The sequence below is a fragment of the Lepidochelys kempii genome, chromosome 1, assembly GCF_965140285.1.
Source record: "Lepidochelys kempii isolate rLepKem1 chromosome 1, rLepKem1.hap1, whole genome shotgun sequence".
Lineage (NCBI taxonomy): Eukaryota > Metazoa > Chordata > Testudines > Cheloniidae > Lepidochelys > Lepidochelys kempii.
In genome coordinates this window covers 132,932,622-132,951,287 of record NC_136380.1, presented here as the reverse complement: position 1 = coordinate 132,951,287, position 18,666 = coordinate 132,932,622, and the positions used below count along the sequence as shown (strand labels likewise).

Sequence of the window (18,666 nt, the reverse complement as noted above, 5' to 3'; positions counted from 1 at the left end):
CTGCTATCTTCAACTATCTTGTGGGGATTTTCATCTGACATTTGATTTACGGTTTTTACCTTACCTGCAATGCAACTGAAAAGAAACCAAAATATCCTCCCCCAAATGAAATTAGTTGTATTAGTGAGATTTAGGATTAGGGCCCTACCAGATTCACAGTCCATTTTGGTCAATTTCACAGTCATAGGATTTTTTAAACTGTAAATGTCATGATTTCGGAGATTTAAATCTGAAATGTCATGATGTTGTAACTGTAGGAGTCCTGGCCCAAAACGGAGCTTTAGCGGGGATTGCAAGGTTATTGTCGGGGGCAGCCAGAGAGCAGTGAGTGCTGGCTGGGAACCCAGCTCTGAAGGCAGTGCTGCGGCCAGCAGCTGTGCAGAAGTAAGGATGGCACGGTATGATATTGCTACTCTTATGTCTGTATTGCTGTCTTCACACCTCAGCCCTTGGCCAGCAGCCTCCACACTCCAGCTGCACAGCTCTGAAAGCAGCAGCACAGAAGTAAGGGTGGTAATACTGCAACCCCCCTACAATAACCTTGTGACCACCCTGAAACCTCCTTTTGGATCAGGACCCCCAGTTTGAGAAACACTGGTCTCCCCCATGAAATCTGTATAGTGGAGGGTAAAAGTACACTATAGACCAGATTTCGTAGTCCATGATGCGTTTTTCATGGCTGTGAATTTGGTAGGGCCCTACTTGAGAGACAGGAATCTATATGAATGTGTGATCTATTTGTATAGGTATTGTACATTTGTGCGCACACTCACACAGAGTATGTACTGTGACAGATCCAGACCAGTGGGGTACAGGAGTCTTGTAGAAGACAAATATACTGGCTACTGGATGAATAGTTTTCTGTTCCCTGAGTGACCAGAGCAGGGGCTGCCCTAGAGCAATCAGGAACCTGCTAGAACCAGTTAAGACAGGCAAGCTAATCAAGACACCTGGAGAAAATTAAGAACTTTCCAGAATCAACTATGGCCGGCAGGCTAATCAGGACACCTGGTTTAAAAAGGACCTCCCATCAGTGGGGAAAGGGGGGGGGGGGCGTAAGGAGTTGGGAGTGAGAGGACGTGCTGCTGGAGGACTGAGGAGTACAAGCATTATCAGACACCAGGAGGAAGGTCCTGTGGTGAAGATAAAGAAGGTCTTGGGAGGAGGCCAGGCGGAAGTAGCCTGGGAGTTGTAGCTGTCACGCAGCTATTTCAGGGGGCACTCTAGACAGCTGCAATCCACAGGGCCCTGGGCTGGAACCCAGAGTAGAGGGCGAGCCCAGGTTCCCCTGAAACCTCCCAACTCCTGATCAGATACAGGAGGAGTTGACCTGGACTGTGGGTTCCACCAGAGGGGAGGTCTCTGGGCTGTTCCTCGACCTACATGGTGGATCAGCAGAGACTGCGGGGGTTGTTCTCTTTTTCCCCATGCTGGCCAGTGATGAGGTTATCTGAGTGAATGGCAGATTTGAGCCACGAAAGGGCCAAACTGAGGGCTGCCGTGAATTTCTGAGGCAAGCAAATCCGCTAATAAGCGCAGGACCCACCAAAGTAGAGGAGGAACTTTGTCTCCGTATGCATACTAGGACTATGTAACAGTATGTTTCGCATCATGTTCTTCCATGAAAATAGGCAGCAGAGACAGCCCAAGATTTCCTCCCACAAGCATTCATTCATAGGAAAGTATGTTCCTGTGACTTAATTCTCACATTCCTGGACTTACATGGAGATCCAGCTACTCAATCACAAGTCCTTCTTTCACAGAATGCATATTTCAGAGCCTTACATTTAGATGACGTGCTCTCTTGCCCTCCCCTCCTCTTTCCTTGTCCCATCTCCTCAATAGATCTGTGAACCAGTTCAGTTTTCTCTTTATTTTATTAATAATAAAATATATTATGTAAAGATAGATGAATATGACTAAACAATAAATATAATACAGGGAATAATCCAATCTGGGAAGAGAAAGGAGGAAGGAACCCAGAGCAGTCCTAATTGTAAACTAAAAAAAGACTTTAAAAATGTCAAAAGGAAAATCTAGTTTCAATTGTGGTCTTAAAAAACCTCTGATCAAAATGTTTATTTTGCCATTGTCAAACTGTGAGTGCTTGTTTTCAATTCCCATCCCAACCTCTATTTAAAAGATAAACACTGCAATGCACTTACATGACATTTTCCTTTTCTAGCTTACAGTTAGGAAGGAAAACATTTAACTAAGGCTATGTCTACATGGCCCCACAGTTTGGAATTAGGGGGCATGAATGAATGCATACTCGTGTGCTTCGCTGTTGATCCTCCCTCCTCCCCCACCTCAGTGATCACTATGAGCAAACTAAAAGATACCTATCAGAGTAGCAGCCTTGTTAGTCTGTATCTGCAAAAAGAAAAGGAGTACTTGTGGCACTTTAGAGACTAATAAATTTATTTGAGCATAAGCTTTCATGAGCTACAGCTCACTTCATCAGATGCATCCGATGAAGTGAGCTGTAGCTCACGAAAGCTTATGCTCAAATAAATTTGTTAGTCTCTAAGGTGCTACAAGTTCTCCTTTTCTTTTTAAAAGATACCTAATTCGTGTTAATACCATCTTCTTAAACAGGCCTAAGTTAATGCAAAGGAGGTATCTTTTTGTTTCTGCTCGCAAAGTCCACATGGGGGAGTTACAGTGTATCACTTTGTGGTCCTAACTGCAGGGTTGTGTAGTCAGGTCTTAAGACATCCATAGAACACTGTATTGGATCCACGCTAGCAGACCCTGATTCAGGATCAGGGCCTAGTAGAAAACTAAAAGGAGCTTTCTTGATTTTTTTATCTGAAATAAACTTACCAGGATTAAAACACATATTATTTCAGCCATCTTCTGGGAGCTTAGCATCTCCTTGCAGAAACCTCCAAGAGGTCATTTATTTTTTAAACTGAACTGGATTAGAAGTTCAGTATGTGTCTGTGCATGGGGTTTGGGGAAGCTGGCTTTAAGACCAGCAATTTGGGGGTATATTTATTTAGTTGAATTATAGTAACTGCAGTTTTATATCCTAACGCAGGGATTCTCAAACTTCATTGCACCACCACCTCATTCTAACAACCAGAATTACTACACGACCCCAGGAAGTGGGACCAAAGCCCGAGCCCCATCACCCTGGGCAGTGGGGCAAAGCCAAAGCCGTGGCACCAAAGCTTGAGGGCTTCAGCCTTGGGCAGTGGGGCTCAGACTGGCTTCAGCCCTGAACCCCAGCAAGTCTAACCCCAGCCCTGGAGACCCATTTTGGGGTCCCGACCCACAGTTTGGGAACCGCTGTCCTAATGTAAATATCAGGATGACGATCAATATAAAACAAAAACCCAGTGAACAAAACTTTGAAAAGCAATCATTCAGTTCTTGTTCTGAGTAATTAAACAGGATCAAATTAGGGCTAACTAGGAATCCTGGCGCACCCAACATGGTACTCTCCATTCCCTTACTCCCATACCCCTCTTTTGGGCAGCAGCAGGTTTCAGAGTTGAGATACATGGTAGAATTCACACCTCTTGGAGCTACTGATGCACACAGTCTGCAGACTCAGGCAGATATTAGTTACACGAGGTTCCTGTTTTCAAGATTTTCTGCATATCCACAGAAATGTCTACACTGAGCACTAAGCCCAGGCTCTGACTTGGGTTTGAGCCCAAGCTCCCCTCCGAGCCACACAAAAATCAGTCTGACTTGGGTCAGCAAGCACTCAGAACCCAGATCCTAGATCCTGCCATGGGGATGGGTAAGAACCTGAGTCCTGCTGTGACTCAGGTCCAAGCCCTATCATTTTGAAGTAGGGAGGTATCTGGAGTCAGAAAGTCTGTGTAGTGCAGAACGGAGGTGTTAGCATGCCTGTGAGACCTAGGTACAGCCATTGTAAACCCAGGTTTACAATGCAGCATGGATGCTCAAGCACAGGCTTGGAAACACCAAATCCATAAACTTGGGTCCCACAGATTCAGACTGAGTGTGAAGTGTAGACATACCCCAGTAGGGCTAACAAGCAATTTTTTTTTTAAATGAAAGCCAAGATTTTGTTATTATTCTGTGACTCCAGTATTGGGATCCTAGGCACAGGCCTACTGTACCCTATGCCTTAATTTCTTAACTGCAGAGCCTGATTATCATTTTATTAACTTTACCGTAGAGGTATTTGTTTTGCCCACACTGCTCTCTTCTCATCAAATTTCACAACTCGCAAGTGATTGGTATGTTGAACTCTGAATCCTGATGAACCCTACAAATCAAATGGAGCATAGAGAACAGTATTGAGAAGTCACAATGTTCAAAAATCATGAGCCATGCCCCAAACAATCATGAGCTTCATTTAAACATCATGAACTTTTAAAAAGAGTACATTTTGCGTTCTCTATATTTTCAGGTTTTTCTCAGCAACCCACTTCTAATTTTTTAATTTTTAATTAAAGCTGGAGAGATTGTCTGGTAATAACCTGATTCCAGTAGAAAGAAAAACACCATATATCTCATGATAAAAATTGTGCAAGTTATTAACAATGGAACAGTAGGGTTTCTTTTCTTTTTCCTTCCATCTCTTCAGTGCAATTCACAGGAATAAAAAAATGTTTCTCTAATGGAGACGTTCAAATTCTAACCAACTACATTTTTGCTAGAGGTAGTTGGGTGCTAAAAGAAAACGCTGATCCATTAATACTTCATGAATAACTAGCATTCGCTAAGTTATGATTCATGGATTGCATGAGAAGTATTAATGATTATATGGAGTGTCACAGTATATATTCCTGAAATATTTGAAAATGATGAAAGTTTAAACAATGTTTATTTTTAATGTTTTAATGTTTATTTTTCCAAAAGTTCCTAGCAGCAGTTAATTATTTTCCACTCAGCAAACAGAAACAATTTAATGTGACTTATGTGAGTAACCATACATTATGAATAATGAATACTGAGTAGTCAAAGTGCATAGTTCATGAACTGTCCCATAGGCTTTAAATTATTTGTTGAAACTTGCTGACAAATACATTTTCAGAAATCAAAATCAGTTTATGAATGGTTCATTAAATAAAAAGGGACTATATTGATAATGAATATAATTACAAATGAGTAGTTTGACCATTTCTATTTCATCATGTTTATATAGACATGAATGACCACAGTGCTAAATCAAGTTGTCTCTGTGATTTTGGAAGCTTCCCCAGCTGCCAATGCGATAGCACTACTAATGTTCCAAATAAATAAAACAAACAAACCAACAACAAACCCCAGTTATCCTTTGTTTAGAAAAATCAAGATTCCTGAGTAACAGCAGCGCACTAACATGTCACATAACTTACAAAACTCAAGCACTTAAAAACAAGACAATAGTTAATTGCATGGTAAATCTTACACTGCCTATATCACATAAATCACATTTTTACCAAGTACAAAGACATGTACATTGAATTAGAACAAACAACCTTAACTCTGACTCACAATGAAATGTTTTCTTCATTAATCTCAAAACAAAGAGAAAAGCCATCTGAAAACCTACCAAAATATTTATATAACTATGATTCGACTCACACACACACACACACGTATGTGAGAATCGAATTAGAGAGAGAGAGAGAGGTGACCTTAACATAAGTCCATGCATGAACATAATTTTACCATAAATTAATGTTACATATTTTGCTATTAAACTTCATATGCAACATTCTAGCAGTATTCAAGAAACATCATTTCTAAGCAATTAACAACAACAAAAATATAGTATCAACTGACATAAGCACAAAATCTTTATTACTTACTATCTCTAAAAAGAACCTAGATATCAAAATTAAGGTATTGAGATAATACATTAAAATTAAACAACAATCTAGACAGGTGGCAATTTGTGAGTACTCTTTGACGTGCTAAGAATTGAGCACATCATCTTATTTTTGTTACACCACCTCCCACAAGCCCCATTCAGGCCTACTTGTTTGGCTCATCCATCTGTTATGTCTACACTTTTAGACTTCAAGCCCTTTAGAACAGATACTCTCATTTCCTATATATTTATACAGCACTTAGCACAATGTGGTCTCAACCTGGGGGGGCCTCTTGACACTACTGCCATATCTATGATAAATATTGGCCAAGATTTTCAAAAATGACATGTGATTTGGGGGTCTTTAATTTTCAGAGCCCAACCTGAGACACTACAAACTGATTTGATGCTCAGCACTTGAAAATCAGGCCTCTTTTAAGATGTCTCAAGTTGGACACCCAAAATCACTAATCGCTTTTTAAAATCTTCACTAATGTGTCTGCTTGTTACATCAGCAGTGTAAAATTTATTCTCTTTCCATAACAGGTCAGATACCTACATAACTGGAACTAGAACTCTTACCCTACAGCCCCATCAGGGCCAGGATCATGAAATCCAGACTGAGAACTAGCCTCTGATACGGTTAGACACTTGTGGTGCAAGGAACCTTCTTTTAATGGATAGCTGGGTCAAATCTAGTAACAGGGCTCTCTTGGCCATATGAGAACTATGAGGCTGACATCGGTCATAAATTCCAAGATTCCAAGACCAGAGGAGAACACCACTGTGATCATCTAGTCCAACCTCCTGTATAACACAAGCCATAGCACTTCCCCCAAATCATTCCTAGAGCATAGTTTTTAGAAAAAACAAATTTTCAGTGATCAGTGATGGAGAATCCACCACAAGCCTTGGTAAATTTTTCCAAGGATTAATTGCTCTCACTGTTCATAGCTGCTAGTCTGAATTTGTCTAGCTTTAACTTCTAGGCATCGCATTATATTATACCTTTCTCTGTTAGATTGAAGAGCCCATTATTAAATATTTGTTCCCCATGTAATCAAGCCACCTCTTTAACTTTGTCTTTTTTGGTCCAAATCTTTATCACCATGTTATGCACAGGATGATTTAGGGAGACAATCAGCACTGGCTCTTAAATAATATAATTAAGAAGATGTGCACCTGACTGACTGAACATTATGTGGGAAGATGAAGAGATCTTCAATGGACCATCTATCCTCACTAGTGTATGGGCAGAGACAATCCAGTAGCAGAGAGAGGAGCTCATATTGTGAGCAGGTTGAGCCCCATGACATGGGCTCAGTAACTCTCAGCGAGATTTTTCTCTGTCCCTTGAAACGATCTTCTTGACTCAGACAGAAGCCTGTGGCTTTTTATTTCCCTCTTACTGGTTCAGGTAAGCCACTGGTATGGAATTTTCTGACCAAACTTGCACTGGTTCACTTGTTAAAACCCACTGGAATGCAAAAAGGGCTTTTTACAGATTTTGGCTCGAGAAAATTATGTGAAGCTTTACTAGAACTGTTTTTTCTTGAGCCATTCTATCATTAAATTGTACAGACTCATCTGCCTTTAAGGTAGGTCAATATAGATTGGGCAGACAGATTCCCTTTAACAGATTAAAAGACTCCTGGGGCTACCGCAAAATGGAAAAGTTCAGAGGAAGATATATCAATGCAAGTTATGCTCTTGGGTAGTTCCAGTTAGTAAAAGTACAGCTTCAGATTCCAAGAAGAGAAAAGTCCAAGTGATGTTGTCATTTCCTTCCAGTCCCATGAGCGAGAAAAGGCCGAAAATGCTGGAGGTAAAATGTTGGCTGTTTCACTGGTGTGAAGATGAAGATTTTGGTTTTATGGAAAATTGGGCCACATTCCACTAGAAGTGGGGACTGTATGAACAGGACAGCCTGCATCCCACAGGTGTGGGAGTGGAGGGTGCTAATCTTCTGGGTTGTAACTAGCTGGAGCAGCCAGAAGGGCATTTAACTAACAACAACAGGAAAGCTTTCTAAGGAGGCAAATTCAGTACAACTCAAACACAGCTTACAGTGAACAAATTGAACTGACAGGGCAAAGAATGTTATGAGAACCAACTGAAAATTTTCATATATACTAATGCTAGCCAATGCTGGGCAAAAAGCAAGAGGAACTCAAATTTCTCATTGATGAGAAGAAATTGGATATAATTGACATTACTGAAACCTGGTGGAATGATTCACATGATTGGCATGTTAAGGTCACAGTGTAGTAGGTAACACCTCCCTGGGGGCCCTGGGTAACAGGGTGGGTACCACTCTTGCCTCAGAGTTTGGAAAACAGTCCTCTTGTGCCACACTCAGAGCATTTGCTCCCTTGTGGGGGAGATAGGAGGGGCAGGAATTAGTCCAGAAGAAGAAGTCAGGATGCTCCCAGAGCCAATAAGAGGCAGAATCGAGGTACTTCAGAAAGCCAAAGAGAAAAGAAAAGAATCGGTCCCATTCTTTCCTCAGAGAACTTGGGCCCCCAAGGCTCTTAGGAGGTTTCCCCAGTGAGCAATCCCTTCTTCCAGAGGCTCAGGGAGCTCTAAACTACAAACCAGTCCTTCAATGCCACTCCCAAACTGAGTAGGGAGTCTCCCTTTTAAAGCCCCGCCCCTCTACAGGCTTGACAGACCTTGCAGGTCTGCCAGGTGAGCTGATTGTGCCTTCAACCCCATCTTGACTAAGGTGGGGATACACCCCACCGCACATTAGTTATAATTTATTTAGGAAGGATGGAGGGGATAAGAGAGGTAGAGGTAGCATTTTCCATTGAAAACATCGTTACTCGTTTAGATTTATCGATAACTCAGAACCACAGGATCTTGAACACATATGGATCAATGTCCTAACAAAGCTCCAGAAGGAGCATGGGTGGGGGGGTCTGTTACAGACCAGCAACTCAAACCAGAGAACAGAATCAGTTACTCCATAAGCACCTGTCTGTAATGTGTGAAAAGAATAATTGCGTAGTGAGGGACTTCAGTTGGGGAAACATATGTTGGAGGTTTCATGAAACCAGTTAAGAAAACCAAAACTTTATTGGTTTTTAAACATTATAGATGACAATTTTCTAATACAAAAAGTATTGCGCTCAATCTGAGGTAACCCTATTTTGGACCTCATTATAAAGACTAATTTATTCACTTGCCTAGAAGCTTGTGGTTGCCTGGGGACCAGTGATTATGACCTGATCACATTCAATATGGGCACACACTGGATAATAAATACACTTGGTACTTCAAAAGGGCTAATTTCCCAAAGATGAGAGAATTTATGAGTTAAATTCACTGGGAAGAAAAATCTAGACCAAAAAATGTGAATGCAAACTGGGTTCTTTAAAAAGAATTTATAAGACAGCCAATAAGCAATGATTCAAAAAAATCAAGAAAGAGAACAACTTTGGCTAAAAGCCCAATCTGGTTCAGTGGAGTGAAGGCAGCAATTAGAAAAATAGCATATAACAACCAGAAAAAGGGGGAAATAGATATAACTCATATAAATTATAAGTTATGAAGTACAGAAAAGTAATATGGGAAACTAAGGACATCGGGAAAAAAATACATGACTGGCAGGGCTAAGGACAATAAGGAATTAAGGCAGTGGTTCCCAAACTTGTTCTGCCGCTTGTGCAGGGAAAGCCCCTGGTGGGTTGGGCAGGTTTGTTTACTTGGATACGTGCCTCGGTCCATGCTGCTTCCAGCAGCTCCCATTGGCCTGGAGCAGCAAAACCGCGGCCACTGGGAGCCACGATTGGCTGAACCGGCCAATGCAGCAGGTAAACAAACTGGTCTGGCCCGCCAGGAGCTTTCCCTGCACAAGCGGCAGAACAAGTTTGGGAACCACTGAATTAAGGAATTTAAGTATATTATATACAAAAAATCATAACAAAGATCAATAGACCCATTGCTAAATACACATGGTAAAACTGTTAATGATGCCAGAGGCGGATTAAGGTTTCCTGGGGCCCTGGGCCAGATCACTCCTTGTTCCGCCCCTTCTGCCTGTGGCCCTGCCCAACAGCTGCACCCCTTTCTGCCCCTTCCCCAGGGTCCACCCCTGTTTCACAGAGGGTCTTGGCTTGGGGACCACTGAGGAGGGGGTTCTTCCTCCATCCCACAGCTTCTGCCAGGGTTGGGCTGAGGCTGCTGGGGGGGAAGGGGTTTCTCTGTCCTGCAGCTTCTGCCAGAGATGGGGTCAGGCCGTGGCCGGGGGCTTCCCCCGTCCTGTGGCTTCTTCCAGGAATGGGTTCAGGGGTCACGGGGGGAGAGGGATTTCTCCTCCCCACATGCCTGGCACTGCTGCTGGGGAGCGGGGTCACGGCGCAGGGGTTTACTCCGCCTGGCACTTCTGCCACAGAGCAAGGTTGGGGCATGGGGACTTTTCTCACCCTGCCTGCCCGGCGGCTAGGGCTCTGGGCTTCCACCGTGGGTGGCAGATTATTTTTCCAGGGGGCCCCCTGTTGATGCAGAATCCGCCACTGATGATGCAGAAAACACATCAATAAATATTTTTGTTCTAAATTTGGAAGGAAGCAGAATGATGTACTTGTATCAAATGAGGATGATCAAACTTTCCTGTCCATTAGTAACTAAGGAGGACATTACACAACATTTATTGGGATAAACGTATTTATATCCGCAGGCTTGGATAATTTGTATCCAAGAGTTCTAAAAGGGTTGGCTGAACAGACCTCCAGCCCACTGATGTTAATTTTTTAGTAAAGCTTGGAATATCAGGATGACTGCAAAAGACTGGAACACTTCTAATGTTGTGCTAATAGTCAAAAAGGGAATGCCCCAGCTAACTATAGGCTGGTGAGCCATACAACAATCCCAGGCAAAATAGTGGAAAAAGCTGATATCAGATTCAACTGATAAAAGAATTTAAGGGTAGGAATATAATTAAGGCCTGTCAACATTGTTCTATGGAAAATATGTCTTGTCAAAGAAATCTGATTTAATTATTTGATCAGATTACAAGTTTGGTTGATACAGATAACTGTGTGATTATAATATACCTAGACTTTTGTAAAGCATTTGGCTTAGTACGGTGTGACATTCTGATTAGAAATTCCTCAGAAATTTAATTTTTCAATGAAACAAATTCCAGCAAATATTTTTATTTTGAATTGAAAATCGGCATTTTATCTTTTGTCCCTCCCCATCCCTTTCTCCTTTTTTCCCCAAAGGAAAAAAGGGAGATAAAAAAGGGAAGGAAAAAAAAGTCTCTGGACAATGGTGAAAGGAGAAAGAACAATCTGCAAAGAAAGGCATATGGAAGGAAACTTTAGAAAGTTTATAAACTAGCCATAATCACAATGTTCCCCAGAAGCTAGAGATACTGAGGCAGGAACACCATTGTTGAAAAGGAGCCAGCTGGCCCCTAATATGGAGTTGCCAGAGAGCTAGTCAGAATTCCCTGAATGTATAAACTGCTACACCTGCATATGATAGCCAATCCTTCGTTTCTGTAACAATTGTGAGCCAACATATTTTGGATGAGGAGTAGGTCTGTATGTAAAAGTCTTGATCTTCCCCTATATTGAAGTTACATAGGTCTTTTTCCCAAACAGATCTTTAAGGCCTTGATCTACATGTTCCCTCCATAGGAGTCCACCAATATAGAGAAGGAATCAAAACTTAACCAAGAATTCTGCACCAGATCATTGACAATGTGCCCTGCAGGCTCTCGTTGGCATAACCCCCAACCCTGCAGATAGATGCATGACGTCTTGGAAAGTATCATGCAAACATTTTGATACCATACCCAGCAAAATGGAAATTCTCCAGGACCCATTAAGACAGATCTCATGAAGAGAGAAAAATAATTTTGTAAGGACTCTAGCCTAATGTAAATGGACAGACAGTTCTAAATAAATGTAAGAAAATTAATACACTCTCTTTAACAGCAGTTGTCTGAGAGTTGATTCCTTCCATTGTAGAGAATTTTCTGGAGCAGCTAGCTAACACAGAATCCACTTTATCAGTGATAGCTTGCTTCTTTGCTCTTTTTCCTGGCAATATTGATAATTTGGAGACGTTTATAAAAAGGAATTTCAGGAAAATGACCAACAATATTTATAGACCTTTTATCAAATGAGACTGAGGGAGTTGGAACTGTCTTAGCCTTAAATGATGGTGCAAGTGGAGACTTAACAACCAAACTCTTTCTACAAAAATGCAGGTGTGCCCATGCTGTGCTCCAGCTGTGACCAGGATTTAGGCCAGCAGAGAAAAATCTGAAAGTGGGGAGAATGGGAGAATAGCATTCTCAAGGTAAGTCCATGTTTGGAATTACTTTGGTTTACCTGGTCGTGAGACCTTTGAGCTGCTGAATGCTGTTCCTCGCAGGCTGCTGTCGAGAGTCTGGGGGTTTGCGTTACCATTGAGATCACCACATCCGACAGTAGATAAGTCTGGAATGAGAGGCAGAGAGACCCAGTCAGACCGGGTTACATGGCCTCAGAAGAGGAGCACTTGTCAGTTTTCCTCTTGGCCTTCTCCAGTTTATCAATCATTTTTAATATCCTTTGAGATGGGAGGCTTATCTGAACCATGGGGGAATAAAGCTGTGACAGAAAAAGCTATAGAAGAGAGACACACAAAGACTCATGCTGCTCAACTGATGCACGTGTGGTTGTGAGGCAGGTTGTAGCAACTCAGGATGCTAACAGGAGCCTCAAGACGACCTGGATCAGAACGCAAAATTCTGCCATTTCAATGGGCACTTGCACTGTTCAAGTCTGACAACAGAGTTGCAGCTGAATAAAATACAGACAATTTCCCTACTGCAAGCAGAGCTTCCCCCTATAACGGGAATTTCCAGATGGTTTAAGTTCACTTTGTGCCAAGTAAGTGGAACAAAATGAGCTTGGTAGACCAAAGCATCCATCCCTTGGTCTTCTGGGAAGGTCAGGGTGGAAATCTTTATGGAATCAAACATGAAAGGTGTGCCAGAATTTTTATATCCACAAGAGCCTTTTTCCTGCACTCTTCAAATACCAGACGTTTCTGTGCCTTCCTTTGTGTCTTTCCAGTGGAGCCTTATTTCATAGCCCCCTTCTGGAACAGCCTTCATGTGCCTAACTTACTTCTTGATGTTACCCCAGGCTACATTTCAAGCCTCATTTCTTCTGCCCACCTTATGTCTTGTGTTCTTTCTAATAAAACAATAAAATGTATCAGGATAAAATGATTTATTTAATTTCTTAATGAGTTATATTATTTTCCAAAGACTTTTGATAGCTCCTAGAATCACACATTAAATGTGTTTTTTTAATGAAACATTTAATTCCTCAATCAATTTATAAAATAAAGGTATTTGCAACATCATTAGAGGTTAGCTTTCATGAATCCAGTCCTGATTTTCCACCTGTCTTGAACAACATACTCATTCTCATTAGTACAAGGTGACTGTAAAACATAATAAATTCCAAATTCTATACCCACATGCATACTGTTTTACTACACCCATTTTGCACAAGTGTAAATGATTCCACAAGGGACCAGGCCATAGGGAAATCAGGCCTTCCATGTTGTTCCAATTAACTTTGATATGAACAACAGATGAACTATTCCTGAATGGACAAAAGCAGGGCTATGATTGTCACAGAAATTTTGAATACATTTAACTGCAGAGGTGTGGGGAAAAAACGAGTCATGGAAAGGGGGCAGTAGGACAGGGTGTTGTAGAGTCAGCCCACACTGCACTCACTCTCTCAGTAGTGCCTCCTGTCCTTTGGGGCTGGACTCAGCTCCCTACTCCGGGTGCTGCAACCTAACGCACAAGATAGCAACACCACTGAGGTTAGGATGGAGGATAGAGGGAGGGACAGACGGGCCAAACCTGCATGCACGAGGTCACATCATCACTCAGTTTGGAAACATTTCACTCAGTTTGGGGTATTTCATGGACTTCCTTCAAATTCACAGTTTCTGTGACCACTGTGACAAAACTATAGCACTAACTAAAGTCAAAGCCTTTTGAGTTTGTCTAATGAATGTGTACTCCCATATATTTATAGAATAATGAGAGATTTAAGCTATTTCATGCCATCTAGCCATCTTGACAGCTTGAGGTTAAGCTGTTTTTCTTTCATTTCTTCTCTTGTGAACATTATGATCCCCTTCTACAAAACATCTCCAAAAACTGTGACTTTGTAAATATGGAAGGCGGTACCCTAAATATGTTTGGAAGACTATACTGTTATAATCCCTGTTTCCATACTTAACTGAAAAACTCATAGAATATTAAATATTAAATTTTTAGCCCATATTCAATATCCTGATACTTGTGCATGCAACAAAAGACAAGTTATAATGGTGCTGGTCTAGACAACAATTAACTGATCCATGATCTATCCCGCTGCAGGAATCATTGATTTTAACACATCCTGTAAAGCAGATAAAGGCTCCTACTATAGCTCTGATTTATTTAAATATTGTGTGACTGCATATTTAATGCTTTCCATTCTTATTATACTCATAAATTTGTCAGACTAAGGCTTCTTACAAATGTTGGTGCACTGTATCATTGCCTGCTTTTATCAATAGCTTTCTCAAAAAATACTATTAGCAAAGCAACAGACCCATTTAAAGGCCATTCATCTTTTCACTTTTGCTATATAGAAACAAGTATTCATTATGATTTATATTATTATTGCTTATTAAAGGCATTAGACTTGATCCAGGTGGCTCCCCTAGCCCATGTAGTGCCTTGCAGACTTCAATGGGGATCTGTCTACAATGGGGGTCTGCTAACAGATTAACACTGTTGGCAACACATACTGATAAAGGAACAACCAAGCTTTTGCTGGAAGAGAGGGGTTATTGCTGGAACACGTCAGCCATATTACTGACTACAGTTGGGACCCAAATGTTGCCATTTCTATAAAAAGTCGGGAGGCTATTTTATTTGTTTGCGTTGATGTGAAAACAGGTGGAACAATCGTAATTCAAGGATATTAGCAGAAGGCCAGAGACCTTCATCTCTCTTTAGCTCTATAAGTATTTAATGTCTCCAAGTTATATTAACCCTTTTTCCTGCATCTAATTTATGGATACATGAAAAAAAAAATCAAAGTGCTCATCACAAGATAATGTTTTGGTTTTGTATTTTGATCATTGCAGTTATGAGAACAGTTATTGTCAAGTATTAACAGTAAATTGAAATGGGATATTTAGTAATGTGTTATAGAAATCTTTTATGGAGAAGACGCAGTGGACTCCTGGAAGCAAAGCAAGAGACTGATCATAGAATCATAGAATATCAGGGTTGGAAGGGACCCCAGAAGGTCAAAGGGACCCCAGAAGGTCAGATCCTGCAGCATTGCTGTTAGTGGTACATTTTCATGGACGTCATTACTGCAGGATCAGGCACCAAATCAAGGGATCAGAATTCAGGAAGTTAGTAGCACTGGAGTGGCAAAACACACAGCCCAGGAGGCGAGAGCATCCTGTGTTCTTGGTGCTAATTTAGCTGTGTTCTTGGTGCTAAGGACTCCAGCAGATTTATTTTAGCTGACAGACTGGAGGAAACTACGTACTGATAACTACTCAAGAATAGAATGATAATCTCCTCACTGGCAGAGCAAAGGAACAAAAATAGGTGGTAGTGAGGGGGGTGACGGTGTTAGTGGGGGAAAGCAGAATTTTACTATACACAGTTTACTTTCTGAAAAGCAGATTTTCTCTATCAAATTTGCTGTGTGGACTAGAACTTGGGACAGATGACTTCCCACAGTGCCACTGGGAGGCCATGCAGAGCCAGAGCCAGCGAGCACTGCAGAGAATAGGTGTTGCAGGAAGTACCACCCAAGGGAGACAGAGGGACAGTACCCTGCGGCCCTCTACCGGCCAAGCACCCTATTTAACTCTGGGAGTTGCCCCAGGAAGTTGTCTGGCCAACCACACAGACTTTGGCCTGCTGTGACTCCAGACTTTATCTTGTCTCCTGATCTTCAGTTTCAAATCCCAAGCCTGACACTGACTCTTGCCTTCTGACTCCAGTCTGGTACTCTCTTTGATCTCAGACTCTGGCCTGACTCTGACCCTGATTCCAGCATGGTACTACCTCTGACCTCTAGTCTCTGACTTTGGACTGCCTCTGACCCTGATTCTTGCTTACTGAACCTGGCTCTTGCAATTCCTCTGACTCCTGCTCAGTGACTACTATCCCTGATGTGTAGACCCAAGCCCAGCAGCAACCACTAGGCCAGACCACCAACACCCTGGTCCCTTACATGCTGTGGCAAAAAGGGTGAATGTGATGCTTGGCTGTAAAAACAGGGAAGCAACAAACAGGGAGATGATTTTACCTCTCTATACAGAATTCATGAGACCGATACTGGAATATTGCAGCCAGTTCTTCTGATTACATTTTAAAAAGGATGTTGAAAAATTGGAGAGGATGCAGAAAACAAAAGTTGTTCAAGGGCTGTAGAGAATGCCTTGCAGTGTGAAATTTAAAGAGCTCAATCTCTTTAGCTTATCAAAAAGAAGACTTACAGGTGACATGATTATAATGTATAAGTACCTTCATGGGGAGATAATACTGGGTTTAAAAGGGTCTTCCATCTCTTGGAGAAAGGCACAATAAGAACCATTGGGTGGAAGCTGAAGCCAGACATATTCAAATTAGAAATTAGGCACAAATTTTTAACAGCAAGCATGATTAATTACTTGAACAAGCTACTAAGGGAAGTGGTAGATTCTTCATCTCTTGGTGTCTTCAAATCAAGATGGGATGCCTTTCTGGAAGACATGCTTTAGTCAAACACAAGTTATTGGGCTCAATTAGGTGAAATTTAATGGCCTAGGATATAGAGGAGGTCAGACTAGATGAGCTAATGATCCCTTCTGGCCTTAAACATTATGAATCTATGAACTGCCTATGGACAGAGACTACAATCTAGTCTTGTGGTTAGGACACTGGATTGAGTTACAAGGTACGGGTTCAATTGCTGGCTCTGCCACAGACTTGTTGTGTGACCTTGGACAAGTCATTTAGTCTCCATTCTCTTCTATATAGGTCCTTATACTGCACTCATCACCTTAGTATCTGGGCACCTTCCTGTAGCACATTAAGTAACATGACTAACAGCTGTCATGTGTTTGTTCTCTCATTCTCTCCAAAGGGGGAGTGTGTGCATGCAGTGGAGTGGTTTGTTTTTGAATATTTTTTATAATATACACACAGCTCTGGTGCTATATGTTTAGGTTCCAGAGGCACTTTCTTTCTCTAACACGCTCTGTGACTTGGCTGTGAAATGACAGTTAATACTTCCTCTCTCTCACTCTTTGTCACTCTTCTCTAAATAGATGGTAAACTCTTTGAGGCAGGGACCATTTACTAGGGTCTTGGTCTGGTGCCTAGCACAATAGGGCCCGAGTTTCATCTGGCATCTAGCCAGCTAGTAATATAGGTCAGAGGTTCACAAACATTTTATAAAGGCAACGCACCAACTGCCTTTTGCCTTTTTTGGGGACCCACCATAATCCTTGCTCCCTGCACCCCACCCTCAACCCCACTCAGACCTCTAGCCCCCTGCTCCCCAATCTCCCTTCCTCTTCTCAGCCCAAGCCCCCTGCTCCACTCCCCCCAGGCCCCTTGCTCTAACTCCTGCAACCCTGTCCCACTCCTGCAGCCCCAGCCAGCTCCTCTCTCCTTGTGGCTGGGCTACAAGCGCTGCCAGGCTGTGACTGTCCACTCGCCAGCTATGGCCGCTTCCTTATGACCAGCAGAAGAGAGAAATGGGGGAGGGAGGGGGGCGGAAAGAAGGGGAGAGAGGGATAGGTAGTGCCTCCAGGGCACACACAACCCATCTCAACCCTTCTTGCAACCCACTGTTTAGGGAACATTGATACAGGTAATAAAACAATCATACTTTCTATTTGCATACTAACTTACTGTGATGTATATAAAAAAAAACCCTCTGATTTCTGAGACCCAAAGTATCCTGGCATGTCCTTTTACAACAAAATAAAAAAAGAAATACTTCAAATGTTAGCTTTAACTGCCATATATTGCCACATAACAATAGCCTGGAAGTTTTAATTTTTTTTCTGCTTAAAAAAAGACGTCAGAGAGACGGCTTTAACTCTCTTTTCTGTCATTATTACATCTTCTGCGGCGAGAATGCCAAAGAAGTTGACTGTATGTAAACAACAACACAGGAGAGCAGTTCTCATATGCCTCTGATACTCTATAATCATATGTCTGATGCTTGTGGTTTGGAATTAGACTTTGCACCATTCCTAAAAATATGAAAATCAGCCATCAGAATATGCTTGAGCATGTCTGTCAACCACCATTACTCTCAATCTTTAATTCACATTTATAAGACAACACTGTTGTGTCATGCAAAACAACAGGAGAAAAAAGCCAAGAGATGATATTGGTCCCACTGAAATGTATGACAAAATTCCCACTGAGTCCAGTGACTTCAAGATTTCATCCAAGGACTCTAACCTTTTATTGGAGAGAAGGACATAGATATTCAATGGCTATACACTCTATATGTAAAACTTTGTGTGAAGACTGATTTTATTTCTCTGTTCCCCGTGGCCTTCATAGGCATAAAAGACCACCCATTTGGGGGAGGGATTTTTGGAGAGGGACCGGTATCTCCGGCTTAGATCTAGCATAGCACAGGGAACACTGCACATAGTTCTCTACAACTCAAAAATCATAATTTATCTGACCATATGTAAATATATTTACTTCCACCATTCTATCTACATCCAGATCAGATACTTACATCCTGGATATGACTGAGCAGAAATCTCTATTTGGGCCAAACTCTGACCTAGGCCTTTAATCTAGAAGTCACTGAAGTTAAATCCAC

At 41.8% G+C, this 18,666-nt stretch overlaps 1 protein-coding gene across 7 annotated transcripts in view; it reads right to left on the bottom strand.

Moving 5' to 3' along the window:
• TBL1X (transducin beta like 1 X-linked) overlaps window positions 1-18,666 on the bottom strand; it is a 252,897-nt gene that overhangs the window by 92,262 nt on the left and 141,969 nt on the right. For 4 of the 7 annotated variants that reach the window (XM_073354501.2, XM_073354483.2, XM_078854042.1 and 1 more), the window contains one exon: window positions 12,130-12,237. The exons of the other annotated variants lie outside the window; for them this stretch is intronic. The gene's annotated coding sequence lies outside the window, so the exon portion shown is untranslated. The remainder of the gene's footprint in view (window positions 1-12,129; window positions 12,238-18,666) is intronic. 7 annotated transcript variants of the gene reach the window in all.